This window comes from Tenrec ecaudatus, chromosome 10 (genome assembly GCF_050624435.1).
Source record: "Tenrec ecaudatus isolate mTenEca1 chromosome 10, mTenEca1.hap1, whole genome shotgun sequence".
Classification (NCBI taxonomy): Eukaryota; Metazoa; Chordata; class Mammalia; order Afrosoricida; family Tenrecidae; genus Tenrec; species Tenrec ecaudatus.
This window is the reverse complement of record NC_134539.1, coordinates 81,077,783-81,091,267: the sequence shown is the minus strand read 5'-3', so window position 1 is coordinate 81,091,267 and position 13,485 is coordinate 81,077,783.

Sequence of the window (13,485 nt, the reverse complement as noted above, 5' to 3'; positions counted from 1 at the left end):
CCACCTTCGACATTGCCTGGGAACCTCGCCACTCCATTCCCTTGCTGTTCTGCTGTACCCCCTTAGTGTTTTGCCTTGGTGTGGCAGGATCAGATTGGGTGCAATTTCCACACTGTGTCTTTGGTGTTGTCTCCTGTAGGGCTCTGGGTCATTGAGGGATGTGGTGTCTCATGGTGGGGCTGGCCATGTGGTCCTCTCTGTGGACTGGCTGCTCTGAGTGGGAACATCGCCCTCAAGGCCTGGTGGGCCAGGATGTGCTTCACTCTCTCCTCCTTCCCCTTTATCTGCTCTCATGTGCTCCCATCAGACATGTCTCTCTCTTGGACCTACAGATTCAGTGCTGTCTTCTGAAATAAATTCTTCTGGGGGGAGGGGCAGGTGTCCACATAGTAGTTGGGATTGGGCCGACCCCTCAGACCTCTCCATAGCTTCCGTACTCTACGCTGGCACGTTGTATTCACTTCTTGAAGCACTGGGTTGAAGTCTGGTCCCTCTTTACCTGTGGAGATATAAACAATACCCTCCCCTTGGGTGGGCTAGTGCCCTGTGCCCCCGCTACCCATTTCTTTTTTATTTAGTTTTTCCTTTCTCCACCTCCTTTTTAGTTGGCTACCATATGTATCCCTGGATTTGGTCTGGTCCCTGCCATACTACCTGCTCCTCACCCCAGGAATGTTTGTATACAGTAGCTTTTTCCCTATGCACCCTTTGCATTTTTTTAAGCTTACCTCAGTGGACTCATGTTGTACTTGTCCTTTTGTGAAAAGCCCCATTGTACTATTCCCTCATGCCTCCTTGGTTGTTCCTTGGCTCGGAGATTCCTTGTCTGCTTTCTCCGAGGGGCCAGACTGGCTGGGCTCTCTCCTCCAACCTCATCCCATTGCACCACAACCTTTTGGCTTCTCCCCTCTCTAGAACAGAATAGTGATTTGGCTTTGCTTATTGGTCATTCCCACATCCAACACGCACTCACAGAAGCCAAGGGCACTCTAGTTAAAAAGTCCCGGCCTTTTTAGGAGCCAATTTAGCAAGATTATACCCTTGGGGTGTCACCCTCACTCCAAATGGCTTCTCTAGATGAGCTTCCAGAATTTTCCAGGGTCATGGAGCCATGTCCATCTAGTGGTACAGACATCCCTCGGAGCTGTGCTTTGGAAGAAGACTGAGCTCCAAGGGCCCTGAAGGTGTCAGGCCAGGATATTCCTTCCCCGTCATGGCTGGCGTGATTTGGGGTAGAGGCCTGAGCCAAAGAGGTCTGCAGTCAGCGGCTGGCTCAAGGCAAAGCACCAGGACCCTGTCTCTTGGGAAAGGCATGTAACTGGAGTGAAAGCTATGGCTGGCCCATGATTCATGTGCTAAGAGCTGCTTCGGTGAGTCACAGGCCTGAATCCTAGCTCCGTGGAACTTCAGTCTGAACAGAGTGCAGACTGGAGCTGGTCCATGATCGCATCCTGTCCCCATGGGCACGTCTGTCAAGTGGAGGCTGTGTCTAGGAGGCGTGAGATGGAGAGACTGGAGGAAGAGTCCCGGACTGACTCAGGAGCTCCTCTTCGGGTCCTGCGGAGAAGCCGCCTATAGAATTTGGTCTAGGTAGGTCTGTGCAGGCAGCCATCCCATAGTGAGGAACAAGTCTCTCCCGGCCTTTGCACATGCTGTGCTCTCTGTTTGTAGCTCACCTGTCCTTCAGGCTCCAGTGTAAATCACTTCTTCAGAGAACCTTTCCTCAGTCCCACCCCACCCTGTACTTCTCCAAATTTGCTGCCATCCATTTGATGCTCATGGCAACCCTCTAGAACCAAGTAGAATTGCCCCCGTGGGTTTCTGACATGTTAACTCTTTATGAGATCAGAAAGCCTCATTTTTCTCTGGGAGAGAAGCTGGTGGTTTTGAACTGCAGACCTTGTGGTTAGCAGCTCAGCGTGTAATGCACTATGCCAGGGCTCCTTACAATGGTAGGAAAAAAAGGATGTGGTTTGTCACTGTTATTTTATGCTCCTCTCTTCTGGCGATCAAGCCTATGGGAGTGAAGTCACTGCCTGCTTGCCTTACCCCTCTCTCCAAAGCCCACAGCAGATGCTCTACGCGTTGGATGGGGGAATAAATGGATGGATGGACAACACAGGAATCACTCCTTATGAAAGCTCACCAAGCCCGTTTCCCTGTAGTGCTACCTCTCCTCGCTCCCTTGCAAACAGATGTAAACACATGACGGAGTCTGGCCAATCGCACACGCCTAGAAGTGAGGTGCCTCGCTTTCCAGGGGCTGTCTTTGCAGCTCTCTCTGTCCCTCCGCCATCTGTTGTCAGATGGAGGGGCTCTGTCAGAGAATCCCAAGGCTCTGGGTGATGACAGAGCCACCAGTGGAAGGTGTTGGGTCACTGAATGACTGTGTGGAGCAGAGCCCAGGCCTCCTCCCTCGTGTCGGACTTTATTCATTTAGTCAAGAGGAACTAGACCCTTACTGTGCAGAGACACGGAGGTTTGGAGTTTATTTGTAAGAGCAGCTACTGTAATTTCACCTAGATAATACACCCGCTGGGATGGGGGTCCTGGGGGGGAGCCAGCTAGTCCAGATCATCCTGATCTCACCATTGCTGTCTGTCTGGTTGCCACCTTCAACCCGAGGGAGCTGGGTGAGGGTCTGTGGGAGGAGGGAGGAGCTCATGTTTGTCTTGGTTCCTCAGCGGTTCCTTTTCCCAGGTGGGAGTGATTGAAGGGTATGGAGGGTCAATAGAGAGCGTAGGTAAAGAGTCTGGAGTCAATATGAACTTAGAAGGTTGCGTGTTCAAATCCTGACTGCCTGTGACCTCTGGACGGCTCCTTATCATTTCCAGGGCCTGTGTCCTGGAGATATGTAACGTTAAATGAGCTCAAATGAGAAGCACTTAACAGAGTTCCCGGCACACAGCAAGCACTCCAGAAAAGAGAGTCATCATCATCAAGATTCCTTTTCTCAGGTTTCAGTGTCTCCGTTGAAGGAAGCCTTTGTCTGAATTGAAGGCTCTTTGTCTTGTTGCATTTCCCAGCCAGGCAGCCCCATTTTTCTCCCGTTTCTGCAGTTCTTGTGAGGCTCCAGTGCCTATTACACAAACCCCAATGCATCTTCGAAGTGAGCAGCTAATTATGTTCCAGGAAGTTACAGATGTGGAGTTTTCCATGTGCCGGAGGCAATTGCCTTCTCTGGCTCTCATTTCACAGAGCAAACTTGCCAAGCAAGGCCTTATTGAGATTGTAATTGGGAGCTCCCTTCTCTGGCCCTAGGGGCCTCTGGGGCTGTCCCCTCTGCGCCTGGGGGCCAGGCAACCCTTTCTTTGCCTATTTCCTGCCTGCTCTGGGGTCTGGAGTGTCTTCTGCGGCCACAGACAGCATGGGGAAGGGACTGGGTTGTCTGACTTGCACGTGAGAGGTCAGGAAGGAGCTCAGATGCCACAGTACCCAGAAGCCCATGAGAAATGTTATTCCCCCTAAAAAGAACCAAAAGAGCCCTGGTGGCGAGTTGGGCTGCTAACCACAAGATCAGCAGTTCGAAACCACCATCAGTGCCCTCAGAGAAAGATGAGGCTTTCTGCTCCCATAAAGATTTACAGCCTTGTAAAGCCATGGGGCAGTTCTACTCTGTCCTACATGGCCACTAGGAGTCAAAATTGACTTGTTAGCAGTGAGTTTGGATTTGGGGCTTTATGTTTCATTGTAGTTTTTGCTGCTGGGTGACTGAGTGACTGTGTCTGTTTAGTGGTAATTGACTGCCCCCTGCCTGAGTGGCCGCTCTATCCCTGCTCTGCTCACCTTTGTCTGCCCTGCAGCCTGATAAGCACACCCTCCAGGGCTGCCCCTCCCTGACTGGGCTGTCCCCTGGAGAGACAACTTCTGCCCAGAACCACGATTAGGGTGGGATAAGTGAAGCACCTAGGTCCATCTGTCCATCCATCCATCCATCCTTCCATCCATCCTTCCATCCATCCCATATATAGTTGCTGAGTCCCGGCCATGTGCAAGGCCCATTGTCAAGAGTTGGGGAAACAGTGGGGAGAAAGACAGCCATGGTCCTTGTCCTCATTGGGCTTCCATTCAAGAAGGGGGCGGATAACAAAGGCTGATTCAACTTCTGACAGAAGCAGCAGCAGCTTGTAGGAACATTTGTGATCTGATCATTTTGCCACCTGGCACTTACCTTGTCAGCTCACTGCAAACTTTTGTCGGTCATCCAGTTCCTGGGTAGAAATAGGGACCACGCCCCTGGCCCCCTAGACTGCTGGTCTCCTGAGGTGCGTTTTCATGGCACATCTAGCTTGGTGCTTGTCACAGGAGAGGAACTTCTAAAAGGATCCAAACCAGAAACCCAACTCACCACCCTGCACCGACTCAGAGCAACCCCTGTGGGCTTTTGAGGCAAACACACAGTCTTCTTTTTCTTCCTTGGTTCAGCTGGTGGGTTCAAACCGCTGACATTGTGGTTAGCACTCCAACAAGTCATCCACTCTGCCACCATTTAAAAAAAAAGGGGGGGGATGTGGATTGACTCAGGGATGGATGAACGGACTGGTAGGTGGCCTACACCGTCAGGGCCTCGGAGCTGTGGCCTGTCACACCTGTAGTGAATTGGAAACTGGCATTTAGGGCCCACCTCTCTCCACGCTGGCCAACGAACCCTTCAAAACTGCTCTGCAGTCTGTGGGTCTCAGGCCAGGGCCACTCATTTTCCTCTGGTGCTCACCAGCCATGACCCAGAAGGGCTGGGGTCAGGCCACCTGGGCTCAGACAGCACCTTCTCTGTGCTGCCAAGCGCCTTTATGAGCTGGGTCTCCAATTCTGCTAGCAATGTCTGCCCGCCCCTTTCTAATGGGAAGATCGATCTCCTCGATGGAGAAGTGGGAATCAATAGAGGAGTTGATTAGTTCTGCGCTTTCCCCACCATCTGTTACCATTGCCACGGTGTCGTGAAAAGGGCACAGGCCCGGAGTTCAGCAGGTTGAGGTGAATCCTGCCACACCTGTGACGTACTTGGAGAAATCCCCCCTCTGGGTCTCACTACCACTACCCGGTTGCTGTCCTTGGAAAATCGGTGAATGCTTAGCGTGGGGTGTGGAAGAGTTTGGGAAGGTAGATGCATCCAAGTTGAGGAGGTCTTGACTGAGGCACGTCTGTTTGTCTGTCTGTGCAATGAGCTTCCGTTCTCCTGGGTAGGCAGCAGGGGACCGTGACATTCTGGCCCACATTGATGTCAGTGTAGCCAGCAAGGGCCTCCAACATGGGTGCAGGGGCCTCCAACATGGGTGCAGGGCCTCCAACATGGGTGCAGGGGCTTCGTCGGCCTGCAGGAAGTGGGGTGGGACCAGAAGAGAAATGTTAACCTAATCTGTACATGTGCCAGGGAATGCTGGGGTGTCAGGGAAGAGCCCTCCACCCCCACCCCATGCCCACTGGAGGAAACGGAGTCAGGGACTTTGAACTGCCCATATACTCATATATCCCTAGACAGGAGGAAACAGCAAACATAGAAATGTCCCTAATTCCATCACTCCAGAGTTCGCTATCTTTACCATTCTTTCCTTTCTTTTCTATTGACCATAATAGAAACGGCCACACCCTTTACTCCAAGTTCACCTGCGATCTCATACACTGCAGCTCACTCAGGCCTCACCACGGCCCCCGAAACAGAAACGCTTTTGCGAACAATAAAACCAAGGATCTGAAAGGTGAAGTAGCTCGCTCAAGGGCACACCGCTTGAGAGGAGAAACAGGATTTACTCAATGGACGTGTATTTGAGAGTAGTCAAGAAGGACATAAATCCCTTAGGGAGTTGATATTCAGGTGGATAATACCAGAATCCATCAGATGCCTGACCCAGAGCCCTGAGATAATCCTGTTCATCTGTATAGGCACCTGTGTGTGTGAAACAAGAAATTTGGTTTGCATCCCACCAGGCACTTTCCTGCAAGTGCTGTCAAGGATCCTCAACCAACAGGGTTAGTTTGAGGCCATAAGGCCTTTTGGAGTCACAAAGGGCCGTCCCTCCCCTCTGTGCTAAGCTGAGGTGAGGGCTTCACTCTGCCTTCCGCTCTAGGTGGCCCAGGACTTGTGGGGGGAGCTGGCACATGGAGTGGTGTGCGCTGGGCTGAGCCCCACTACCCTGGAGCTGGGCTCACCCTGATCTTCTTAATAACAAGGGTACTGACAGGTAGGATCCCTCCTGCCTTTGCTCATGCCAGGACAGGGGACAGAGGACTTAACATGGTCCTCCTCTGGCGAGCAGCTGTGGTCCCCAGACCACATTCACATGCACACACGCTCACAGAGGCTGGCCTTTACAAACACACACACAAACCCTCATCCCACTCTCACCTGCTCATGCACACTCACTCTCACACCCTCTCTCTCTCTCTCTCTCTCTCTCTCTCTCTCTCTCTCTCTCACACATGCACACACACCCTGTCTAATTGGGGCAGTCACTGGTCACACTTCGTTTCTGTGGGTTATTTTCGTTCTGTTTTTCCGTCAATCTTCCAACCTCCGTTTCTCATGACACCTCTTTCTGTTTCTCACCTTTTCTTGTTCTCTTTCTTGCCCCCTCTCTCCTGTCTCTCGTCTCTCGATAGCTTTCTCTCTTCCCTATGCTCAACTTTATTCTTCCTCCCCCTCCCCCTGCCTCCTGAGGTCTCTCTCTTTGACCCCATCCTGCCCTCCCCATTAGGAGAGTCAGCTGGGGCTAGATGAGGCCAGACTGGGTGGTGTGAACCACACCCCCACCACACACACACACACACACACACACACACACACACACAGAGAGAGACAAACACACGGAAAGGTGCTCTCTCCTGCTCACTCTCCGCCTGGCGTGGGTGGGTGCCGGTGATTTCATCTGCCTTTGGATATGAAGCTCAAATTGCACATCAAAAAGGATAATGCCTCTTTAAGCTGTTACAACGACTTCTCAATTTTTCATTTCCTGTCAGGGTGGGAGCTGCAGGAGGCAGGGCCGGCTGGGAGCCTGTCTCCTGCCAGGGAAGTGTCTGCCTGGATTTGAGCAGTAGGAAACCCAGGGGTGATAAATCGCTATTTCTAAGTAAATTTCATGCATTTGCCCTTTGGTTAAAGTCTCCCCTCTCAGCACTTTCCCTGTGCACACAGCCCGACTAATAATGCGCCGTGCAAGCTCCCTCCGCTGTGACAACTGATTGCACTTTGAAGTAATAATGGCTGATTTAATAATTGGTATAATTTTTCACTAGTACCTGAATGTCATCGACGCACAAAATAAGCTACCTGGACCCATGGCTGCAGCACTTTTCCTTCTCGGGGAAATCAATAATGCATTAAACTTCAACCCAGGACCCCTGAGAGGCCAGGCCCTTGGCTGAGGCTGTTGTTAGCGGGAGGGCTGGGGTCACCCATGGGCCTCCAGGGGAGGAGGGCTGGGTAGAGACCTTAGGATACGCCTAGAACCTAGGCCAGCCTGGCCAGAGGGGTTGAGACAGAGAGTCACCAGCCACCAAGTCCCAGCCCACCCTCCATGTTCCAGATCCAAGCAATCCACCAAGATCCAGATCTAAGCAATCCACCTTCCCACACCTGCCACCATGTACACAAATCACACGTGTTGGTGTCTCTGTACATATACATGTGTGAGGCTGGAGTTCAACTTCATCACTGCTAGTAGGGGGCCGGCGATGGGTCAGGACTATACTGGGAACCTGGTCCTTGCCTCTACGTGCTGTGTTGCCCCTGGACCGTGCGTGTGCACTTGTGTGTGTCTAGTATACTTGTTGGATGGTATGTGAAGATCAGGGTGTAGGTGCATCTTTGACCCACTTGACTTCACTTCCTGCCCAGGCTTAAGGCTGCTGCGACTTCTCCACATTGAGCTGGGCTGGGGCGACAGGTTCGGCATTGCCTTCCCAGTGCCCAGGCTGCCTGCGCCCCCTTCTTGTGCCAGTCGGAGCAACCTGCCAGTCTGGATTTCTTTCTACAAAGGACACAGACGGGGGTCTTGCCTGGATCCTGTCTGTTCTTGGACCAGTCAGATACTCTTACCACTGCACCAATTTTCTCCTGGGAAAAGAGACTCCCCAGGGAAAGATGTACAAGTGTAGCCTCTGGAGTCCATACCTGCATACTCTTGATACTAGCACCTCACTCTCTCTCCTGGTCCCGGACCATGTCTGCCATGTGCTTTTTGGACAGGGATGTGTTCTATTCCAGCCTGGAATCCTGGTGCCGATGAGAGACTGCAGCATACACCAGGCTCCCAGCACACACTTGCTAAATAGACACATAGATGAATTCTGTCAACCGTAACCAGGTGGCATTGGTATATGGACACCCCAAAGAACTTGGGACATGCCTACCATTTGAATGACAGGCCTGAGTCTGTCTCCCACAAACCGTGTAGTTTTGCAAAAGCTTTGCAGAGACCAGGGAGTGTTGGGAGAACGCTTCTTCTGGCCAGGTCTGGGCACAGTCAGGTCTTCCTGTCCCACCCCTCCAGACCTCTCCTCTCCCTCCACCCACCACTGTCTGGCTGTGAACCGGGAAATCGATTTCAACTTCATCTCATCTCAAGATCAAACATCTTAAGAGAGATTATTCACGTGCCTCCATTGTTTCTAACTCATTTCCTATTTTCCAGTTGAAAAACCCTGCCAGAAGCATTCTGTGGCAGAGATTAAAACAATTTCGGAAGCAGGCACCCAATTCTTCTCTTTGGATGGTAAGCAAATTGGATGTCTGTGAGAAGCAGGCAAATTTTATTATGAACACATAGTTTGCTACTTAACTATCCTTAAGACCCTGGTGCTTCAGATCCTCAGCAGGAGGGCTCCAGAGGGGGCAAGATGAAGGGTGGGGAGGGGGCAGACCTCCTGCCGGGCCCGCTGCCTTCTCAGGCACAATGGGGGAGCATTGGAACCTCATTTCACAGCCAAGCCAGCCTCTGAGAATAAAGGGAGAGAGGCCCAGGTTGGTTGGCCCCCACAGGCCACAGGCCCCAAGGGAAGCACTCCAAAGGCATACTTTCCTTGAATCCCTGCAGAATCCCAGGAAGCATCAAGAGTGCCTGCCTGCATACCGTAGGCATACCAGGCCGGGCCATGCCTGCAACGTCTGCAGAGCTCTCAGCCAGGAGGCTTTGCTTTAACTGACTCACAGGCAAGGAGACCAGGAGTCAGAAACACACAGCAACGCACCCACAACTGATCATGTCGTCAAAGGCATCAGAGCCCGTTGTGGTCAGGCTGTCCCCCTCCCGGGCGTCCTCACCCATCTCAGAGTAGAATTTCTCCATGTGGTGTTCAAGGCCGTGGCCTGGGAGATGCAGATCCCTGGGCAGAAGAAATTCTGAGGTGCTTCTAGAATCCAACCTTGAAGCTAGCCATGGGACGCCGAATGATTTCAGGTGCCGCCCAGGGATGAGTGAGTGCTTAGTGAGTCCACATTGGAGCTTGGCCCACCTCCTTCATCACCACTCTAGTAGACTGGTGCCACATGGCCACAATTTGTCACCTGCTGCTGAGTCCACCACGTGGGGAGTCTAGTTCCTGACCCCTTGACTTTGGGCTGGGCTGTGGCCAGTTGTGGACAGTACAATGCGATAGAAGAGACCGTGGTTATTTGAATATGTCTGTGTCTGTTTTTTCTCTCCATCTTGGCTTCTCTTGTTACTGCCCACCTGCTGGGTGAACCAACTCAGGTTAGCCTGTTGGGAGGAGAGAGACCAGTGGTCCCAGCAAGGGCATCCTAGACCATGAGTCAGACAACCAGTGTCCAAACACATGAGCGAACCGACAAACCAGAGCAGAGTGGCCAAGCCAATACTCTGCTGACCGTGAATGCAGGAGTGAGCCCGGCTGAGACCAGAGGCCCCATTTGGATAATGGCAGGATTGTGAACGGAAGGAAGCATATTACTTTTCGCAGCTGCAAGCGACTGAGCTTTGAGGTGGCTTGTTATGCAGCAACAGCTAACCAATACAAGTGCCCACACAAGCCTCGGGGACTAGAAAAGGTTCCTGAATTCTCGGCAACCCTTCCCCAAGCCTACACTGAGTAGCTATGCTCCTCTGGGTCTGCCCTGGGGAGACAGGCGTGGGAGCTCTGCTCTTGTGGTTTGGTCTGGGCAGCGCATTGTGACTAAGATACAGGGTGAGTGCTTCCCCTCGCTGCTCATGGTCTCTCCCATTAGACTCCTTTGTTCTATTGATGATGTGATGCAGTGAGCTCTTATGATGTGCCAAGTTCTGTGCCTGGTACCTGATGTGCACACTTCACGGCATCTTTGTCCTCGTCCTATGAGGTTGGCACTACCCCTTCCCGTTTTAGAGATGAAAACACTGAGCGGCTAAATCATGTGCCCTGTGGGCAGTAAGTGGTAGAGGCAGAACGGAGTCCAGACAGTTCTTCTCTGCACCTTGTTAGATAAAAGCCTTTATCCGGGGCCTAGGGTCTTCCCTGAACCATGCAGGGGTCATGGAGGCCTCCGATCTGGGCATCCTCAGTCTTTCTTAGCTCACGAGCTTCCATGTGTCAGGGGTCACTGATATCTGACCCTATCACACCATTACATAAATTTCTTCATCCCTCTGGGCCTCAGCTTTCAAATCTACCCAGTGGACTGAGAACTCCTAACCCCATAGACTCATGGCCTGGCTGGGGTTCTGACCCTTCACTGGACAAGGGGGATGGAGATGGACAGCCCAAGGCTGATTCCTATGAGGCAAAGGTCAGATAGGCCTCCTCTTTCCAAGCACTCAACCAGTTCTGACAGAGCCGTCTCTCCGGCTGCACTCTCCCCGTCTCTCTGCGACGGCCACACAGAACTCACAGACAATGCTCATGGTGACAAGATTCATTAGCAGGAGGAGCAGGTTACCATTTAGGATAAGACAGTCTCATCTTGCCTTCTGCTTTGGGGGCCTGCTCAGGGCCTTCTCAGGCCAGTGTCACAAAGCTCTTTAGCTCCGTTACCTGAGGACCAGCAAGCTTCCTGCCTGAAGGTGCTAAGCTTTCTCGCTTCATGGACCAGAAAGCATTCCAAACCACCTCCTGCCAGTTTTCTGCTTGTGCTGCTGTTCCTTGCTGTCTTGGGCTCTCTGTCCCCTGGGTCTATGAGGGTCTCAGTGCTAGGACCCCTACATCCAAAGGACAGGCCCCTCTTCCAGCTCATTGACCTTGCTGGTCGGAGGTCCCTCAGTCCACATCTGGAACGACTCATGTGACGTGTAGGGGCATGGTAAAACTCACCAGGGTGTTACATATCTTATTTGTGTGGTCCCACCGCCCCCAAAGGATGTCATGATCCTTGTTTGCATGGCTAGAATCTGTCTAATCCCTTTGGTGGGCTCCCAGCTCATGATTTTCATAGGCCTGCCTAGTGATTTGGTGGGAGCTGCAAAGACTCTAGCTAGAAGGGCTATGTTGTCATGCCCTGCGCCACACCCAGCGTCTGCATTGGGCAGAGGAGCGGAGTGGCAGATGATGCAATGCCATAGGTTTGCCAGACCACTTGGTTGAGTTGGGGTGGTGCTCTTCTGGCGATGGGCTGAGAATGAGCCTGGAAGGAGAGAAACAGAAGGCTGAAAGGTGGCCCTTGGAAGCGCCAGTGTTTGCCGAGCACACTTTAGATGCCAGGACCTGTGCACAGGACGCTCTAGCAATCGTGCCCGTCACACAGATAAGAAAACAGAGGCGCTGTCCACTAGTGACCGCCTCCTCCAACCTTCTCTCCTCGATTTCCTTTACCCTGGGACTGACCTCGGAATGGACTCCAGCCCTCTGAACCTGTGGGGTCCTCAAGCTGCTGAGCTGGCCCTCCAAGCCTGACTAGCCTGCCCACCCTCTTCCAGAAATGGAGACTGAGCCCCCCTGTTGGGCCTGGGGAAGCCTCTTTCCCAGATGTGCTCTCCTCTCCGGGGGCCGCCTCTACTCAGGCCTGCAGGAAGTCCTTGCCAGGTGCTGGCTGAGCAGGGTGCTTCATGCTGGGACACACATCAGCATCTGTCCCCAGCTTCCCCCACTCACCAAATGTGAGGAACCTGCTTGGGGATGAGGAGCTGGTGAGCGTGGCAGTGGCAGGAGCACAGGTTGTGGAGTTGGGGTGCGGCCATCCGACCCCCACTCTTCAAGCTTCCTTCTCTCCCGCTGTGAGGAGTCTCTGCTGCACAGGACCAGGAGCCCCACGAAGAGGCATGAGGTGGACCAGGGTGCTAGGGCGGTCCCAAAGCTGAGATCCCCAGGTGGCAGGAGACCATCACAGTCCTGGTCCCCCTGAATCAGAATGAATTGTCTGCTCCCCACAACCCCTGAACACCCGAAGTTCCTTGGGACAGGGCCTGGTCTGCTCGGTCTCGGTGGCCCAGCCGCCACGTCCTGGCACCAGGAGGGTGTGTGGCCTAGGGTGAGGGGTCCGGAGGGGTCTCTTCAGGGAAGTCAGAACTACCATCTGTGTGGAGCAACGACTCGGGCCCTCCTCTGAGGAGGGGATGAAACCCCACGGCTGCTGGGGAGGTGGGGGTGACTTCAGCTCCACACAGCAGTCCTCGGAGGCTCTTCGCTGGCGGTTCCCTTAGCAACAGGGCCTTGCTTTGACAGCCGCCCTCCCAGGCAGTCTGCTTCCCAGAGGCTCTTTCCACGAAGTCTACCCACGCCTCCCACGGAAACCTTGGCGGGGTGGCAACCAGAGCTTCCACACGGTCTCGTCCTGACTCTTAGGGAGTCAAAGCTGCCCTCAGGATTTCTCCATGAGTCCTTCCCAATTCTTCGGCTTCTGCTCCGGCCCTGCTGCAGGTCCTCGCTGGTTTAATCCTGTCTTTTGCCCACCTCCGTCCCCTGGCCCCTCACTCTGTCACTGCCTCCTCCTCACTTAGATCTCCCTCCGAACTTTGTTCTTCCCTCCAATACGCCTGCGCTGTACCTCTCTTTCACCCACACCTTCTAGCAGTTACCATGTCTGCGCTGCCACGTACTCTTCTTAATATAGGCCTCGGCGACAGAGGGAAGAGGGCCAGAGAGTTCCCACAGAGCTGGGGAGGGGGCTCTTCATCCTCCAACCAGGAGTGAGGGAAACCTCTCTCTCCCTGCCAACAATGGAAGAGGACACAGCATTAGTCGGGTCCCCAAACCTGCAGACACTTTCTGGCTTTTCCAACTATTTTCCATCTATTCACACGGTCCCTTTTTATCTAGGCTTCTTAGGCAAACGGTGTCATCCTCCTGCCACCATGTACTGCAAGTCCTTCTTCTTCTTAAGTGCCATTGCATTGGTTCTGACCGATAGCAACCCATAGCCCCAGAGAACAACACGCTGCCCAGTCCTGGGCCGTCCTCACAATTGTTCCCGTGCTGAGTCCATAGTTGCAGCCACTGTGTCCGACCATCTTGCTGAGGGTCTTCCTCTTTGTCATTGCTCCTTGACTCTACCCACCCTGATGTCCTCCCCCTGGGAACCAGTCTCTCCTGACATGTCCAACATGTGTATGATGAAGTCCCTGG